The 18,836-nt window shown below is 37.3% G+C and overlaps 1 non-coding gene across 1 annotated transcript; it reads right to left on the minus strand.

Moving 5' to 3' along the window:
* Positions 1 to 16,641: 16,641 nt before the first annotated feature.
* Positions 16,642 to 16,748, minus strand: LOC113899326. The gene has a single exon (XR_003512899.1). It is a non-coding gene; the product is annotated as a U6 spliceosomal RNA (small nuclear RNA).
* Between the last annotated feature and the right edge of the window lie 2,088 nt (positions 16,749 to 18,836).

The following is an 18,836-nucleotide window of genomic DNA, read 5'->3' on the forward strand; positions in this document are numbered from 1 at the left end:
TACCAAGGGAACATTTCATGCAAGATGGGCACAATAAAGGACTGAAATGGTATGGACCTAACAGAAGCAGAAGATGTTAAAAAGAGGTGGCAAGAATACACAGAAGAACTATACAAAAAAGATCTTCATGACCTAGATAACCATGATGGTGTGATCACTCACTTAGAGCCAGAAATCCTGGAATGGGAAGTCAAGTGGGCCTTAGGAAGCATCACTATGAACAAAGCTAGTGGAGGTGATGGCATTCCAGTAAAGCTATTTCAAGTCCTAAAAGATGATGCTGTGAAAGTGCTGAGCTCAATATGCCAGCAAATTTGGAAAACTCAGCAGTGGTCACAGTACTGGACAAGGTCAGGTTTTACTCCAATCCTAAAGAAAGTCAATTCCAAAAAAATGTTCAAATTATTGCACAATTGCACTCATTCTCACACACTAGCAAAGCAATGCTCAAAATACTCCAAGCCAGGCTTCAACAGTACGTGAACTGTGAAATTCCAGATGTTCAAGTTGGATTTAGAAAATTCAGAGGAACTAGAGATCAAAAGGCAAACATCCATTGGATCATCAAAAAAAGCTAGAGATTCCAAAAAACCATCTATTTCTGCTTTATTGACTATACCAAAGCCTTTGACTGTGTGGATCACAACAAACTGGAAAATTCTTAAAGAGATGGGAATACCAGACCTCCTTACCTGCCTCCTGAGAAATCTGTATGGAGGTCAGGAAGCAACAGTTAGAACCGGACATGAAACAACAAACTGGGAATTTTCCCAATTTCCCAATTTCCCTTTCAAATTGGGAAAGGAGTATGTCAAGGATTCTTTAACTTCTATGCAGAGTACATCATGTGAAATGCTGGGCTGGATGAACCACAAACTGGAATCAAGATTGCTGGGAGAAATATCAATAACCTCAGGTATGCAGATGACACCACCCTTACGGCAGAAAGTGAAGAAGAACTAAAGAGCCTCTTGATGAAAGTGAAAGAGGAGAATGAAAAAGTTGGCTTAAAACTCAACATTCAGAAAACTAAAATCATGGCATCTGGTCCCATCACTTCATGGCAAATATATGGGAAAACAATGGAAACAGTGAGAGACTTTATTTTTCTGGGTTCCAAAATCACTGCAGATGGTGACTTCAGCCATGAAATTAAAAGACACTTGCTCCTTGGAAGAAAAGCTATGACCATCCTAGACAGCATATTAAAGAGCAGAGACATTACCTTGCCAACAGAGGTCTGTCTAGTCAAAGCTATGGTTTTTCCAGTAGTCATGTATGGCTGTTAGAGTTGGACTATAAAGAAAGCTGAATGCGGAAGAATTAATGCTTTTGAACTGTGGTGTTGGAGAAAGGCTCTTGAGAGACCCTTGGACTGCAAGGAGATCCAACCAGTCAATCCTAAAGGAAATCAGTCCTGAATATTCATTGGAAGAACTGATGCTGAGGCTGAAGTTTCGCCACCTGATGTGAAGAACTGACTCCTTGGAAAAGATCCTGATGCTGGGAAAAATTGAAGACAGGAAGAGAAGGGGATGACAGAGAATGAGATGGTTGCCTGATATCACCGACTCGATGGACAAGTTTGAGCAAGCTCCAGGAGTTGGTGATGGACAGGGAAACCCTGCATGCCGCAATCCATGGGATTACAAAGAGTTGAACATGACTATTCGACTGAACTGAACTGAACTGACCATGTCATATATATGGCTACACCCTTAGGACATTTGTCTACAGGTCACTCCTTCCATGGCCAACCTTTTGAAAGGAAATGGCAATCTAAAACAAATGAGTATTTTATACGGGCATAAAATCAACACTTGTAATTTAATAATCAAACTAAAACTCTTTGCTTTGGGTTTCATTCAGTAAAAGCATGTAAGTGCAGTCTGCCATATTTTATCATTTTTTTTCTCCCATCAACAGCTGAATATATTTCATCTTTTGTATAAGCAAACAATTCTCAGAAAAAGTAGCTGTCAAGCCTACAGCCTGAAGAAAATAAAAAGAGAATATCAATAAGCTTCCTGCTGCTTTGTCCTTTACAAATGGTCAGATTTATGCCTTGTATGCCCGCTACCTGTTTTCTGAAGCTAAGCAGTTGGCTTCCAGAGGGGGAAAAAACCCATGAACAATTCACTTTAAAGATCTTGGCATTTACCTCTGGGGGCTAGTTAATTAGCTCCTTGGGTTGTCTCATTTGAATTAAAGACAAATTAGAATAAAGAGGAAAAAATACATTCAGTGGCCTTATGTTTCTGATTTTTATTGCTTTAGGCTTGCATGGTGTGGTTGGCTTGAAGTCAAACAGCCAGAAAGCAGAATGCACAGTTGAGATGATAGAGTGACCATAAGAAGTATAATTACTTCACAATTGGGTTTTTACATTCACTACTAATTACTGGGCACCAGAATTGTTACAGTTCAAAAGTAATGAAAATAATGCCCATAGTTAGAAGGTTTTTGATGAAATGCATATGCAATTTTCTAATGGTGGGAGATCTGTGGTAATTCCAGCCACAGTGAATTTAGCGGTAATTACAATTACTTTGCATAACAATTGAACCATTACCTTTGAGAACTGATGAAAGCCCATAATCCATATGATTTTTGTCATAGTCGTGCTCTAAGTAAAAACTTTTCAAGTGCTGCTAAGAAATATACTGTCACTGAAAGATCAAAATGTTGAGGCTTCAGAGAGTATATAGTTTAGACAACACCCAATCTGAAAGTAAGTGTAATATTTTTACAGTTTGATAAGCCTGAAAATGTGAACACCATTTAAGTTATTGATTTCTCAGTAAATTAAATAAGGGAAAACAGAAGGCACTGACTATATTATCTTCATCCAGACCATTTAAGGCATTTGGTATGTAAATTAGATGGTTCCCTAACAGCTGCTTGCTGTAGTGGATCCCTCACTGATAAAGATCTGGAGGGACTTGCCTGGTTGTTCAGTGGTTAAGAATCTCCCTGCCAATGCAAGGAAAGTGGAAGATCCTGGAAGATCCCACATGCCATGCCATGGGACAACTAAGCCCGTGTGTCACAACTACTGAGCCTGTGCTCTAGGAGCCCGGGAACCACAACTACTGAGCCCACACAGCCTAGAGCCTGTGCTCTGCAACAAGAGAAGCCACTGCAAGGAGAAGCCCGCATACTGCATCTAGAGCGTAGCCTCTGCTCGCCAAAACTAGAGAAAGCCCGTGCACAGCAATGAACACCCAGTGCAGCCAAAATAAATAAATAACAAAATTTATATATAAAAGAAAGGTATGGAAATATGCATAATCATAAATCAAGAGAGTTCAGTACCATCTTTAGCAAGTCAAATATACCTTTCACAAGTCCTTATAATTACTAAGACAATCATATACTACTCTAAGGGGTTAAGCTCTGAGTAGGAAGAATAATGAAAGCCACATGATTCCCTTTAATTCTCTATTACACTCCCCGTTTGTTGGAAATCTCTCTCACCTTGATTGATTAGTTTCATTTTCCAAGTCTGCATCTCTCTTCATGCAGAAAAAGCTGTGAAACAGTGGGCAGCTCAGAGGACGGCTCTTGCAATTGCACTAAAACATGAGCTAAAGGTTCCAGTTTGGGAACCTGGAGGAAATGGCAACCCACTCCAATATTCTTGCTTGGAGAATCCCATGGACAGGGGAACCTGGTGGGCTACAGTCCATGGGGTCCCAGAGGGTCGGGTATGACTGGAGTGACTTAGCACACAGCACATTGCAGAAGCAAGTGGTCTCTTGCCACTCTTGATATCAATTTTATGGTTCATAATTTAGTTTTGCTATGGGTTAGGTGGAAAGCATTAACTTTCTAATCAACCTTTTCACCAAAGCCAAGAAGTTTGATTTTTGCTGTTGTTTTGAGCATAAAAGTAGTTATTTCACTATGTAGGAATTGGCAAACTACATTCAAGGGGTCAGAGCTGGTCTAAATCTGTTTTACATTTAAAGAATTGCAAACAAACAAAGCATACAAAGAATATGCCACCAAAACTATATAGGCTTGCAAACCCTAAAATATTTACTATCTGACTCTTTACAAAGTTTGTTAATCCATGCTCTATGGGCTTATACAGCTTTCTAGTATCCTTGAATGAGACATACTGAATAAGGCATTTTTATTCTTCATTACTTCAAGTCTCTATTGTAAATTACTTTTCTCTCCTCTAACTTTTCAATATTTGCAACCAGGGTTATAGCCACTCATGCCTCAAGAATGCTATGTTTGTTAAAGAATAAAGGCAGCTCATTGTAACATCATCTATTTTAAGACTTCAGACATTCATCATTGTGTCTGATGGTTTGGAGCCTGAGATTTGTATGTATATCTCTTCTTTAGATGCTCAAAATTAGAATCAGTCATTTACTGGAGCAGCAGTTTGACCAAGGATAAAAAAAAAAAACTACATGGTGTTAGAGGGTCTGATTTGTACTGCAGCTTTCTGCTGATATGTGTCACCTTGCCTAGTATAGCTAAGTTCTCTCAGCTGTGATTTATACATTAGCCATACAGTCTAATGGCACCTTCCAGAATTGTGTGACTTTTAAATAAAAAATCATAATTAAAAGCATCTTGCTCAGTTTCTACTGAATAAACTCTCAGCAGTTGTCAGTGGACTCTGAAATCTGAGGTCAGAACATTGATTAAACACATTCATAGATTTAACTCCAAGTTGTACCATAAAATAATAATTCCCATAGTGTAATATACAGTAAGGAGTTGATTCTTTTTTTCCACTCAGGTTAATCTGTACCATTTTCCTTATGTCCTTTCTATTAGCTAATTTTTTTAGACATGACAAATTTTATGACTTAGACTTGGTTGTCTGTATTCTGCACTAAGAGAATCTTTACCTCAAAATGTTACTTACAATGTAAATAAGCCCAGTTATCAGGCACACTATTCTCAACTGAGAAGCCTCTTTATGAAGTGTATATTTAAGGGAACGTATCAATGAATATTTGTGCACATGTATTGGGTGATACAGGGTTATTGAGTATCTCAGGACAATCTAATTCTTAATATACATATTTCTCCACACATATATTTATATATACATATATCTGTGTGTGTATATATACATGTGTGTGTGTATATATATATAATATATATATTAACATGACTTTATATATAAATTAACATTATATATATGATATATATTATATATATTAACATTAACATATATATATATATATATATATATATATATATATATAAACATGACTTTCTATGGTAGCTGTGATGGCTAGTGTCTTCCCAATATCTATTATCTCCCTTTCTCGTTAGTAACAGAATCCTTACTTTTACCTTAACACATCTGTAGATGCTTCCCTTGCAGCTAGATATGACTATGGGACCAAGTTATCATCAGTGGTATGGTTGCAAAAAATTTGAGTGAGGATTTCCAGGTAATCTCCTGTGAAAGAATGGCTGTATCTTTCTTCTCTTTTTCCTCCATCTTGCTGCCTGGAATAATGATATAGATGGCTAGAGCTCTAGCAGGCATATTGAAGCATAAGGATGAAGCTCATACCAAAGAGAAGGAGTTCTGGGAATTACAATGTGCCTGAGTTTCTGATGTTTTGAAAGTTTCCGTGATATCTATATTATCTCTTCTAGACTTATTTAATGTGAGATGGAAATATCTTGTTTTAGTTACTGTTTTATTTTCTGCCATAGTAAATGGAATACAATTGTTTCTAATATAGATATAAACAGATTTCACTTGTTCATGATAAAAATGAAATATCTGTTTATTAAAAAATGGAGGAGCTTATTGATTCTATACCAAGGATCATGAAAATGTATATTTGCATCTTGAAATTGTCATAAAACACATCATCTGTGCATGCATGCATGCATCAATGACTCAGTTGTGTTTGACTCTTGCGATCCCTGGGCTATAGCCTGCCAGTGTCCTCTGTGCAAGAAGTTCTTCTGGCAAAAATACTGGAGTAGGTTGCCATTTTCCTCCTCCAGGGTATCTTCCTGACCCAGGAATTGAACCTGCATCTCCTGTGTCTCCTGCACTGCAGGCAATTCTTTACCTGCTGAGCCATCAGGGAAGCCCTCAAACACATCATACCTACCACTAAATAAATTATTGTAGAATTTATGTGTGCAAATATATATATATATATATATATATATATATATATATATATATACACACATACACACACATATACTTCACACATGTATCTATATAATGACAGGCTATATATATATATATATATATATATAATATAATTACACATATATGTGATTACTAGGATACAAAATCTTCTCTAGACTATTGTAACAAACAACTTGAAGTTCCAATATTGCATCTAGTCTGGGGCAGAACTCATTAGCCAGTCAGAGATCTTATGTCAATGACGCAAAAATAAACATCCTCCAGGTACATTTCTTTAGCACAAACCACATTTATTATAGAAGGTAAGGGAACTCTGTTGAAAATATGTGGCTTATATTCTTTTGAAAGAAAAATTATGTTTCCTGTTTTATTTGTATCTTGTTCATTTTCAATAGCACTTGTCAGGTACTAATTAACATCTATCAAAGAATAAAACAGCTATTTAATCATCTCAGAGTATGTCTTCTATAAGTGATGCAGTATGGTTGTGCCTCTGCAAGTAAAACACCTTCACTGACTGTATCATAATTTTAAATTTTTGTTAACTGTGAATATTCACAAATTGGCTAGGTGGAAAGATGTTTAGACCCATTATGCAAAATAAGAGAAAAAACACATGTAGAAAAATGCCCAGCAATTTTTCATAAGAAATAGTAAATTAAAATCAAATTGCAAATTGTTTATAAACATTAAAATAACTAACTGCCCTACAATTAACACAAAATATAAACATTCAGTTCAGTTTAGTCGCTCAGTCGAGTCTGACTCTTTAGGACCCCGTGGACTGCAACATGCCAGCATTCCCTGTCCATCACCAACTCCCAGAGCTTATTCAAACTCATGTCCATTGACTCAGTGATGCCATCTTACCATTTCATCCTCTGTTGTCCCCTTCTCTTCCTGCATTCAATATTTACAACATCAGGGTCTTTTCAAACGAGTCAGTTCTTTGCATCAAGTGGCCAAAGTATTGGAGTGTCAGCTTCAGCATCAGTCCTTCCAATGAATATTCTGGACTGATTTCCTTTAGGATGGACTGGTTGGATTTCCTTGCCATCCAAGGGACTTGCAAGAGTCTTCTCCAACACCACAATTCAAAAGCATCAATTCTTTGGTGCTCTGCTTTCTTTACTGTCCAACTCTCACATCCATACATGACTACTGGAAAACCATAGCTTTGAGTAGACAGACTTTTGCTGGCACAGTAATGTCTCTGCTTTTTAATGTGCTGTCTAGGATGGTCATAGCTTTTCTTCCAAGGAGCAAGCATCTTTTAACTTCATGGCTGCAGTCACCATCTGCAGTGATTTTGGAGCCCCCCCCAAATAAAATCTCTCACTGTTTCCATTGTTTCCCTATCTATTTGCCATGAAGTGATGGGACCAGATGCATGATCTTAGTTTTCTGAATGTTGAGTTTGAAGCCAGATTTTTCACTGTCCTCTTTCACTTTCACCAAGAGGCTCTTTAGTTCTTCTTCACTTTCTGCCATAAGGGTGGTGTCCCCTGCATATCTGAGGTTATTGATATTTCTCCCAGCAATCTTGATTCCAACGTGTATTTCATCCAGTCCAGCATTTCTCATGATGTACTCTGCATATAAGTTAAATAAGCAGGGTGAAAATACACAGCCTCAATGTACTCCTTTCCCTATTTGTAACCAGCCTATTGTTCCATGTCTGGTTCTAACTGTTGCTTCTTGACCTGCATACAGATTTCTCAGGAGGCAGATCAGGTGGTCTAGTATTCCCATCTTTTGAAGAATTTTCCACAGTTTGTTGTGATCCACACAGTCAAAGCCTTTGGCATAGTCAATATAAACATTAGTCTCATAAAATAGTAAAAGACTTCTTTAAATATCAGGAAACTGAAGGATAGAAAACTTAAAATCACAGTTAGCCAATATTAGAAATAGGAAGAGAACCCATATTTCTCTATTTCCAAACTGGTGCTCCATTGGATATTTGTAAGACATTTTTAAAAATGATGAATTATTGATGGTGTCATGTTGTTGACTCTTCTGAGTAAGAGATTTAAAATTCAATTCTAGCTTGTACAAAAGCTTTGGAATTAATTGTAAGCACCTGCCAGTTTCTTTGCTCTGTGCTTTAGCAGAAGAAATTTTCACGAAACCTCTGTCATTTGTGCTGCTATCACACACATCTCCCACATTGGGTTCCGCTGCTCCCTCTCAGAGCAGATACATTACCCTCCTACTGCCCAAAGGCAGAAAATGACATGGAATCAAATCAAACTCAGGGAAATAAGAAACCTGAAGTTTTAATAATATAACTGGTTTTGGTGTTCCAGACTCTCTGGTTCATTAATGAAAAACCTTGCACTTGCTGTTACTATGCTAAAACCTATAAATATTGGAAAAGAGCAAACATTTATCTGAAATATCAATATTATCAACCAAATAAACTATTTACAAAGTAACCAATGATATTAAACTATGGAAAATGGAAAGAGAGAGAAGTTGCTGAAAAAAAATAAGTCACAGTGGAACTATTCTAGCCAACTGAGTTTGAACCAAACTCAGAGAACATCACTAAAGAGGTAATTCTATAAAGAGGAATGATGATCTGGACAACTCCTGGTGTTTGTTTCTACTGGTAAAACCTTCTAGAATAAAGTCACATGATAGAAGGCATCCAGTGGGAGATTGTATCTACATAGAGGGAGGGACAGAAGCCAAGTTTTCATTCTCTCTTTGCATCATCCACCCATCTTCCTACAAGATGTCATAATCTCTTTCAGCCCTTTCTTGACTCTTTTACATTGTTACTATTTCTGTTTCTAGGCGATCTATTTTCTTTTCTCAATGACAAATAAAACTGTATTAGCTGCTTTGTTTTCAGATGGCCAATGTTATCGGCCATTTGTTTTTATATGCTGAGTGCTTACAGTGAAGAAGTTGCATAGGTTATTGATTCAGTTCAGTTCAGTTCAGTTCAGTCGCTCAGTCATGTCCGACTCTGTGACCCCATGAACCACAGCACGCCATTAGTGAAAGATAAAATGAGTGAGTGGTATCTGGAAAATCTGCCAGGATCTGCCTCTATGGGTAGTGAAAAAAAGATAAAGCCAAACAAAAGCAAAAGCTGGTTAGAGTTCACAGTAAACCGAAGTCTGGGTGGAAAGAAAACTAAAAGGACTGATCCAAGAAGAAAAGTAATATCTTGCCTGGAGAATCCCATGGACGGAAGAGCCTGGTAGGCTACAATCCACAGGGTCGCAAAGAGTCGGACACGACTGAGAGACTTCACTTTCACTTTTCACTTTCATATATCATGCACAGATACTTAATACAGGAAAAATTGTACCATAGGGCACTCGTACAATCCATGGTTATTAGAGTATCTGTATGCATTCACGTAAGGCTTAGGCAGAAATGATAAGCTGATCGCGAAAGAGGAATTTTGTGACAGAATTCTAGAGAGGGAATTTGTTAATGCTTTCTGGGAGGATATTGAGGGTTCAGAATGGAAAGTGTTTCTTACGGTAGAAAGGGGAAAACTTGGAAAGAAAAAGTTGAATGACAATTTCACCTTCCTGGTCTACAGAAATTACAATTTCTGGTCTCAGAGTACCAGAGGAAAGAAAATTCAGAGCCAAGAGGATCAAGTGTAAGGCTCTGAATGTTTAGGAATTACTGACCAAAGAGTTTGGAGAGCTGAGAGAATGAGGGTCATAGTATTGAGTGCAGGTCACGAAGAGCAAAGCCTTGGTCCCAGCATTCAAACATTGCATAGGTGAAGGGAGTTTCTGGTTTTCTGTGTCTTTCACATAATTAACACTTTTTGCATTTTCAGCCTACTTTCTTCCAGTCATGTTCTAATGGGTAGAAGTGGCAACTATCCATTTTAGCACCTCTTTGGAGATTGCTTGGGATCTTCAAGTTCAGTGAAGCACTGGACTTTCCATCACATAACTCAGACTCTTGAGGAATATCAATGCAATGGTTACTGTCATCAAGTATGAGTATGTCTTATTTTACAATCTCAGGAGTATAATAAATATAATATTCTTTCTTTTCTAAAGCTCCACTTAATTTTATTTCAATTACCTCTTTTGTCTGACTGGCAAGGGGAGAAAGAAATAAAACTCATACTATAATCTAAATCTTGCAAGGTGTCCTTCACTCTCATTTACCCACAAATCTGTGATATTTGCAATGCCTAGGTGGATGAGATGGAGCAAGTCCATTCAGCCACTGGTTATCCATGTCCTTGGTTTCTCTGCCCCAGTCGACTTGTGACTCATCCCATCCTTGGTTACCTTGCTTTATCCTTGGTTACCTTGCTTCATCATTGGTTTATTCGCTCACAGAGACCTTCACATCCTCAGTCCCCTGCCATTTCTGTGCCATTCCAGGGGGCATGGGCATCTTTGCCAAGGCTACTTATGGTCTTACCTGCCTTGGCAATGCTCAACCACTTCTTTTTCAAGTCAGATTATTTTCTGTTGGCATGGCACCAAAGGGCACCAGACATGTTTGGCCTGAAAAGCAATCAAACTCATATCTCACCCCTCCTTTTTCCCACCTCAACTCTGCCATATTTTTTTCAAATAAATGCTAATCTTCTTAAAAGTTGTTCTAGAGTAGTAAACAGCATAATTTCCTGAATTATGCTGAATTTGGCTGTGCTCCAGATGCAAGGAAGACATATGATGGCAAACTGCTTGAAATGAGAGGGAGGAGAGAGGAACATAGGAAGAAAAACAATAAATTAACATCATGAAAGATTATTTAATTTCATTTTTTTTGTATATCTGACAATCCAATAAGAAGCATGATTTGTGTTTGCCTAAATCATTATCATTACTCAAGCATCACTGGGCTGACAAGCCAATGACTTACTTCCCTTTTTTTAAATTTTTTTTTATGATTTAAATATTTTATTGATTTGTAATTTATGAAATAGAAATAACAGCTTATATTGGGAAATCTCTCCCTGTTTATGGATTTTTTGATCAATCTAATTAAAAAAATCATTAATACTTGTTTCCATGTTCAGAAACCCATAGAGTAATTTTTTTAATTTAATGGGAAAAATATACAAAATGCTTAGCTTAAGCTTTTTTTTTTTTAATTTTATTTTATTTTTAAACTTTACAATATTGTATTAGTTTTGCCAAATTATCAAAATGAATCCGCCACAGGTATACCCGCGTTCCCCATCCTGAACCCTCCTCCCTCCTCCCTCCCCTACCCTCCCTCTGGGTCGTCCCAGTGCACCAGCCCCAAGCATCCAGTACTGTGCATCGAACCTGGACTGGCGACTTGTTTCATACATGATATTATACATGTTTCAATGCTATTCTCCCAAATCTCCCCACCTTCTCCCTCTCCCACAGAGTCCATAAGACTGATCTATACATCGGTGTCTCTTTTGCAGTCTCGTACACAGGGTTATTGTTACCATCTTTCTAAATTCCATATATATGCGTTAGTATACTGTATTGGTGTTTTTCTTTCTGGCTTACTTCACTCTGTATAATAGGTTCCAGTTTCATCCATCTCATTAGAACTGATTCAAATGTATTCTTTTTAATGGCTGAGTAATACTCCATTGTGTATATGTACCACTGCTTTCTTATCCATTCATCTGCTGATGGACATCTAGGTTGCTTCCGTGTCCTGGCTATTATAAACAGTGCTGCGATGAACATTGGGGTACATGTGTCTCTTTCCCTTCTGGTTTCCTCAGTGTGTATGCCCAGCAGTGGGATTGCTGGATCATAAGGCAGTTCTATTTCCAGTTTTTTAAGGAATCTCCACACTGTTCTCCATAGTGGTTGTACTAGTTTGCATTCCCACCAACAGTGTAAGAGAGTTCCCTTTTCTCCACACCCTCTCCAGCATTTATTGCTTGTAGACTTTTGGATCGCAGCCATTCTGACTGGTGTGAAATGGTACCTCATAGTGGTTTTGATTTGCATTTCTCTGATAATGAGTGATGTTGAGCATCTTTTCATGTGTTTGTTAGCCATCTGTATGTCTTCTTTGGAGAAATGTCTATTTAGTTCTTTGGCCCATTTTTTGATTGGGTCATTTATTTGTCTGGAGTTGAGCTGTAGGAGTTGCTTGTATATTTTTGAGATTAGTTGTTTGTCCGTTGCTTCATTTGCTATTATTTTCTCCCATTCTGAAGGCTGCCTTTTCACCTTGCTAATAGTCTCCTTTGTTGTGCAGAAGCTTTTAAGTTTAATTAGGTCCCATTTGTTTATTTTTGCTTTTATTTCCAATAATCTGGGAGGTGGGTCATAGAGGATCTTGCTGTGATGTATGTCGGAGAGTGTTTTGCCTATGTTCTCCTCTAGGAGTTTTATAGTTTCTGGTCTTACGTTGAGATCTTTAATCCATTTTGAGTTTATTTTTGTGTAAGGTGTTAGAAAGTGTTCTAGTTTCATTCTTTTACAAGTGGTTGACCAGTTTTCCCAGCACCACTTGTTAAAGAGATTGTCTTTAATCCATTGTATATTCTTGCCTCCTTTGTCAAAGATAAGGTGTCCATAGGTGCATGGATTTATCTCTGGGCTTTCTATTTTGTTCCATTGATCAATATTTCTGTCTTTGTGCCAGTACCATACTGTCTTGATAATGTGGCTTTGTAATAGAGCCTGAAGTCAGGTAGGTTGATTCCTCCAGTTCCATTCTTCTTTCTCAAGATAGCTTTGGCTATTCGAGGTTTTTTGTATTTCCATACAAATTGTGAAATTATTTGTTCTAGCTCTGTGAAGAATACCATTGGTAGCTTGATAGGGATTGCATTGAATCTATAAATTGCTTTGGGTAGTATACTCATTTTCACTATATTTATTCTTCCAATCCATGAACATGGTATATTTCTCCATCTATTAGTGTCCTCTTTGATTTCTTTCACCAGTGTTTTATAGTTTTCTATATATAGGTCTTTAGTTTCTTTAGGTAGATATATTCCTAAGTATTTTATTCTTTCTTTTGCAATGGTGAATGGAATTGTTTCCTTAATTTCTCTTTCAGTTTTCTCATTATTAGTGTATAGGAATGCAAGGGATTTCTGTGTGTTGATTTTATATCCTGCAACTTTACTATAATCATTGATTAGTTCTAGTAATTTTCTGGTGGAGTCTTCAGGGTTTTCTATGTAAAGGATCATGTCATCTGCAAATAGTGAGAGTTTTACTTCTTCTTTTCCAATTTGGATTCCTTTTATTTCTTTTTCTGCTCTAATTGCTGTGGCTTTACTTCCCTTTTAAATGCCAACATTAAAGATACTTAAGTAGGTGGTTGTTACTGGTTGCTATAAACATTGCTTTAAAACTGCTTCAGACTGAAACATATCATGAGATTCAAAAAAGAAAGAAAAACTTGCTATGGGATTCCTCCAGGATTTATTGTTTCATGCAATGTGGAGGTCTCTGGTAATGATGAATATAAGCCATTGATCCATATTATATATTTTAAAATAATCTGCAGCTCCTGAAGAGAATAGATTTGAGGAGAGGAGAAAACATAATAACCAGTATATATCATATACAAATATATATATATTTAATAAAAATAAATAATAATAAATTAAAAATAAATATATTTATATTATACATTTATTATTTATATGTCTCTCCCTGCCAGAATATAAGTTCCAAGAGGCAGTTTCATTGTGTTATTCACTGATGTGTCCTAAGCATCTATAAGAGTGCCAGATATCTATATGTAATCAATAAATAATTTTTAAATGAATGATATGTCACTAATCAAGAATTATGATTAATATACATCTTGAAACCTGAGATATAAGAAGAAAAGATGATTAGCTTTGGGTAAGTCAGGGTACCAGAGTGCCCTGTGACATCAGAAAATAGTCGTTTTTATAATTATGGGAAAATTTTTTGGATTGAATCAATTAGTTTCCATATTTTCTAGTCAGATACAGTATAAGTAGAGTTAACAAATTAGCTTAAGATTTGAGATGAATAAATCTGTACCTCCATCTCACAACTACAGACGTGAGGGGATGAGTATCCTGCATATCTAGATCTTGTCTTCAGCTGACAACTCTATGTAAAGAACAGTCATTGGAGAAAATGCCTGCCAATGATTCCAGCAATCACAGTGACTAAATCCAAAAGATCTTGTCTTCTCTGAAAGGATAACACTGCAGGAAAATACTTCACAGTGATTCTTCCATATCCTAAGGTCAGCTAACAATAGCCTATCAGTTCACTGGCCACCTCTCATTTCTCTTCCTTTTTGCAACTAGTCAACATTCATCTCTAGTAATCTTCCAGGTTCTAAGGAAATAGAAACCACCAAGAATTAGTGTAGAGGATGTGTGTTCATGTGTGCTCAGTTGTGTCTGACTCTTTGCGACCTTGTGGACTGTAGCTGTCCAGGCTCCTCTGTCCATGGGATTTCCCAGGCAAGAATACTGAAATGGGTTGCCATTTCCTCCTCCAGGGCATCTTTGCAATCCAGAGATCAAACCCGAGTTTCCTATGTCTCCTGCATGAAAGATGTCTCTAACATCAATTCCCATCCCAAGGGTGGGTGATGTCCAAACCCCTTATAATGTGAGCTTGGTAGTTACTATTCTAAACTCTCAGATACCATGAAAATAAGATTATGTGGTTTGAAGCATGGCTTCACTTAATAGTTAATATTACAATGAAATATTTTGGTTAACACCTTAATAAACTGAACTCCTTGAGACCTTAATGGCTTCCCTGGTGACTCAGAAGGTAAAGAGATCATTGCAAGAGATCTGGGTTTGATCCCTGGATCAGGAAGATCCCTTGGCAAAGGAAATGGCTACCCATTCCAGTATTCTTGCCTGGAGAATTCCATGGACAGTGGAGATTGGTGGGCTACAGTACATGGGGTTGCAAAGAGTTGGATGCAACTGAGATTAACACTTTCACTTTCATGAGGCCTTAATGAGGTGAACTGTATCCAGAGACTTTGAACTCTGGTCTTTAGAGCTTTTAAGTACTAAAATAATTTGCATATTGTCTTATCAGCCCATGAAAGTGAAAGTCACTCAGTCATGTCCAACTCTTTGTGACCCTATGGACTGACTATACAGTCCATGGAATTCTCCAGGCCAGAATACTGGAGTGGGTAGCCTTTCCCTTCTCCAGGAGATCTTCCCAAGCCAGGGATCAAACCCAGGTCTCCTGCATTGCAGGTGGATTCTTTACCAGCTGAGCCACAAAGGAAGCCCAAGAATACTGGAGTGAGTAGCCTATCCCTTCTCTAGCAGGTTTTCCCGACCCAGGAATCGAACTGGGGTCTCCTGCATTGCAGGCAGATTCTTTACCTACTGAGCTATCAGGAAAGCCCTCATCAGCCCATATCTGGACAATTTATTGAGTAACAGGATACAATTTTAGATTGCTCTGGAAAATTGTCAACTTAATCCTTGAGGGAATGGCAGTGGGGTTGCTCTCTGTGGCGGTGATCTCCCATTGAGAGGTGTGGACGGTGTCTCTCTTTGGTCATGTGCTCTGTGACTGTTTGATTAATAGAAAACAGCTTAAGTGACACTGTGCCAGCTCCTCACTCCAAAGACTCAAGAAGCTGGTAGCTCCTGTTACCTGTCTTTTGGGCTAGGAGTGACTCTTCACACCCAGCCACCATCCTCTGAGGAAGCCTACAAGTCCCAGAGGAGAGGCCAGGTACACATGTTCTAGCTTACAATCCCAGATGAGGTCCTGGCCAGCAGCCAGCATCAACCCCCAGACTTATGAGTGTAAGAGACTTCAGATGATTCCAGCCCCTAACCACTGAGTCACTCTAACCTTTTAGCCACCAAGCTGGCAGTTCATGAGCTCTGTCCAAACTGCAGATTCATGAGCAACGAATAACTGTTGTTTTCAATCAGTGACTTTGGGGTAGTTTGTTCCACAGCAATAGATAATCAGAGCACTACTCCAGAATCCTGACGGCTACAAAAATCTCTCTCGGCATAGCTCCCATTTGAGGATATTGGAATTTTGAGTAAGAAAAATTTTTCTCTGTGTCTTTCAGGATACAAACTGAAAGAGGCTGTACATTTCTTTTTAGATTAATAAATTTCAGGTTTGGTTAATTGAGTCCTTTTGTGAATTAACATGCTTAAGATGGGCTTCCCATTGGGGTGTTTTGTTGTTATTGAGTTATATGAATTGTTTGTGTGTTTTGAAAATTAAGCCCTTGTCAGTCACATCATTTGCAAATATTTTCTCCCAGTCTGTAGGTTCTCTTTTCATTTTATTTATGGTTTTCTTTGCTGTGTAAAAGGTTATAAGTTTAATTTATTTCTGTTACCTTGGGAGACCTAAGAAAACATTGGTATGATTTATGTCCAAAAATGTTTTGCCTATGTTCTCTTCTAAAAGTTTTGTGGTATAATATCTTATATTTAACTCTTTAAGCCATTTCTGAGTTTATTTTTGTGCATGGTGTGAGGGCGTGCTCTAACTACATTGATTTACATGCGGCCAACTTTCCCAACACCAAAACATATGGAACGCTTCACAAGTTTATGAGCCATCCTTGTGCAGGAGCCATGCCAGTCTTCTCTGTATGGTTCCAGTCTTAGTGCATGTGCTACTGAAGTGAGCATGGCACTTATTATTTTTAGATGTTTGTAACATTACTTAATTTAAAAACATATGAACTTGTGTCAATTACGTAAATAATTTACATTATATTCTTTTCTAAAATTTTGTTTTCTCTTTTTAAAAAACTCCAAAAACATATTTTGGAAAGTTCAAACAATAGAAAACCACGATTTTAACAGAGGAAAGTCTTCTAATCCACTAACTCCCACCTCCTCCGTGAAATATTTTCTGATTTGTTATTTTTATTCCTACCTGGTACCCAGGAAGACACCTACCAAATTTGTTGTTCACTGTGGGAAAATTCATGAATCATTTTTTGCATCACCCCTTTAATATTCACCAATAAAATAGGCATTACAGATAGTTAGAATAAATCTGAAAAAGTTTATTTCAGAATTACATACTTTATAATCCATAAAATTAAGTGTCATCTCTGAAGGTGGAATTGAATCTTATCTCTTTGCTAATGTACAAGTCAACAGAATTATTTTTTTCAGATTTGTTTTGCAGTAAGCTTGAGAATATTTTAAAATATAAATTATGTCTTCATATTCATCTTAAATTGTCTAAAGAATTTATTTCAAAGAAATGAGCACAGTCATTTTACATGATAAAATATGGCCTCAAAAATTTAAGCAAATCTTCACAATATGTAAATAAAAAGTAGAAATGGCATGAACCCAAGCCTCATTACTCTTCCAAGACTGCATTGCTGAGCTGACAGCAATTAAGTAAAAGTTATCATTGGAGAACTCAGGTAACTGCAGTGTAAATAACATTGCTCCCATTCTGTCTGTTGTAATTAAATGCTGCTTGTTACTCACAGGGTAAAACCTGTGCCCTATTGAACTGTTTTCCCAAAGAGATAAGAGACTATTGAAGGATCACCCAAATTCATGTTTTGTCACAAATAACTTCTGTTGTAATTTAACTCATAAACTTATACTTCAGGTTTTCCCATAGGTAATGTAAAAAAGAAAAAAAATTACTAGAATGACATTTTTATCACAACTAAAACTTGATGTGATTACTATAATCTTATCAGCTCTTAGGGCATCTCTTAAAGGAACAGGGGCCTTATTCTTAGTTAAGAGTGTGTGCTATCTTGCAGGAGAAAACACTGGACCGTGGCGTATTGTACTTGTTCAGTTAGGTAACTTTTATCAAGTACCTATTATATGAAAGACACTGTTACAGGCACTGAGGGTATAGCACGGGACAAACTGGATCTAGCCTCAGCTCTCATGGAACTTATATCCCAATGAAGGGAAGAGAGTAGACACACAAATCAACAAACAAGATAATCATAGATAGTCTTGTAATTATGGATATGAATAAATATGGATAGTCAGAAAATAGGGAAATGACAAAGGGAGGGGAAGACTTGGATGTGGGTAGATTGGGGAAGACCTCTCTGAAAGCCCAGTGTTTTAAAGGAGAGTAAACTCCAGCCACAAAAGAGTAGCAGGGTACATACAGGCAGAGATAATCCAGAACTTATATTGGACACACAAATGTTCCATCATCACCACAGAGTCCACATCTTTAAATTTGAATGAACTGTTTTCTCTCTGTTTTCCAGAAGCTAGTTTTCTCTGCCAACTATCTCATTTTCTGTCAGCAAACTTTTAATTTACTTATAGAAGAACAGAAATCATTGGTCAACATACCAATGGCAGCCAAGCTGCCCTGGTTTGCTGGTTATCTCAGGGTAAATCTGGTTACTGAGAATTAATTTTCCCTGGTAAAAAAGCATAAAGGAACTACAGAGAAAACTGTTGACAGGACAGACTTTCTGGCTACTGTTACAGAAGGAACTGATCAGATTGGGACTCAAGAAAGATAATCTAAATCAGAGACAGAATTAGGATGTCCAAGAAGATTAACTGTATTATTAACAAATAAAGCATGTTAGAATAATCTTAGACCCATATGTATTAGGTCTATGTTGTCATATGTATTTTTAGTTATATTTACATGTATTATATGAAATTCAGTTCATTTCAATTCAGTAGAACAGTCGTGTGTGACTCTTTGTGACTCCATGGACTGAAGCACACCAGGCTTCCCTGTTCATCATCAACTCCCAG

Source organism: Bos indicus x Bos taurus, chromosome 1 (genome assembly GCF_003369695.1).
Source record: "Bos indicus x Bos taurus breed Angus x Brahman F1 hybrid chromosome 1, Bos_hybrid_MaternalHap_v2.0, whole genome shotgun sequence".
NCBI lineage: Eukaryota > Metazoa > Chordata > Mammalia > Artiodactyla > Bovidae > Bos > Bos indicus x Bos taurus.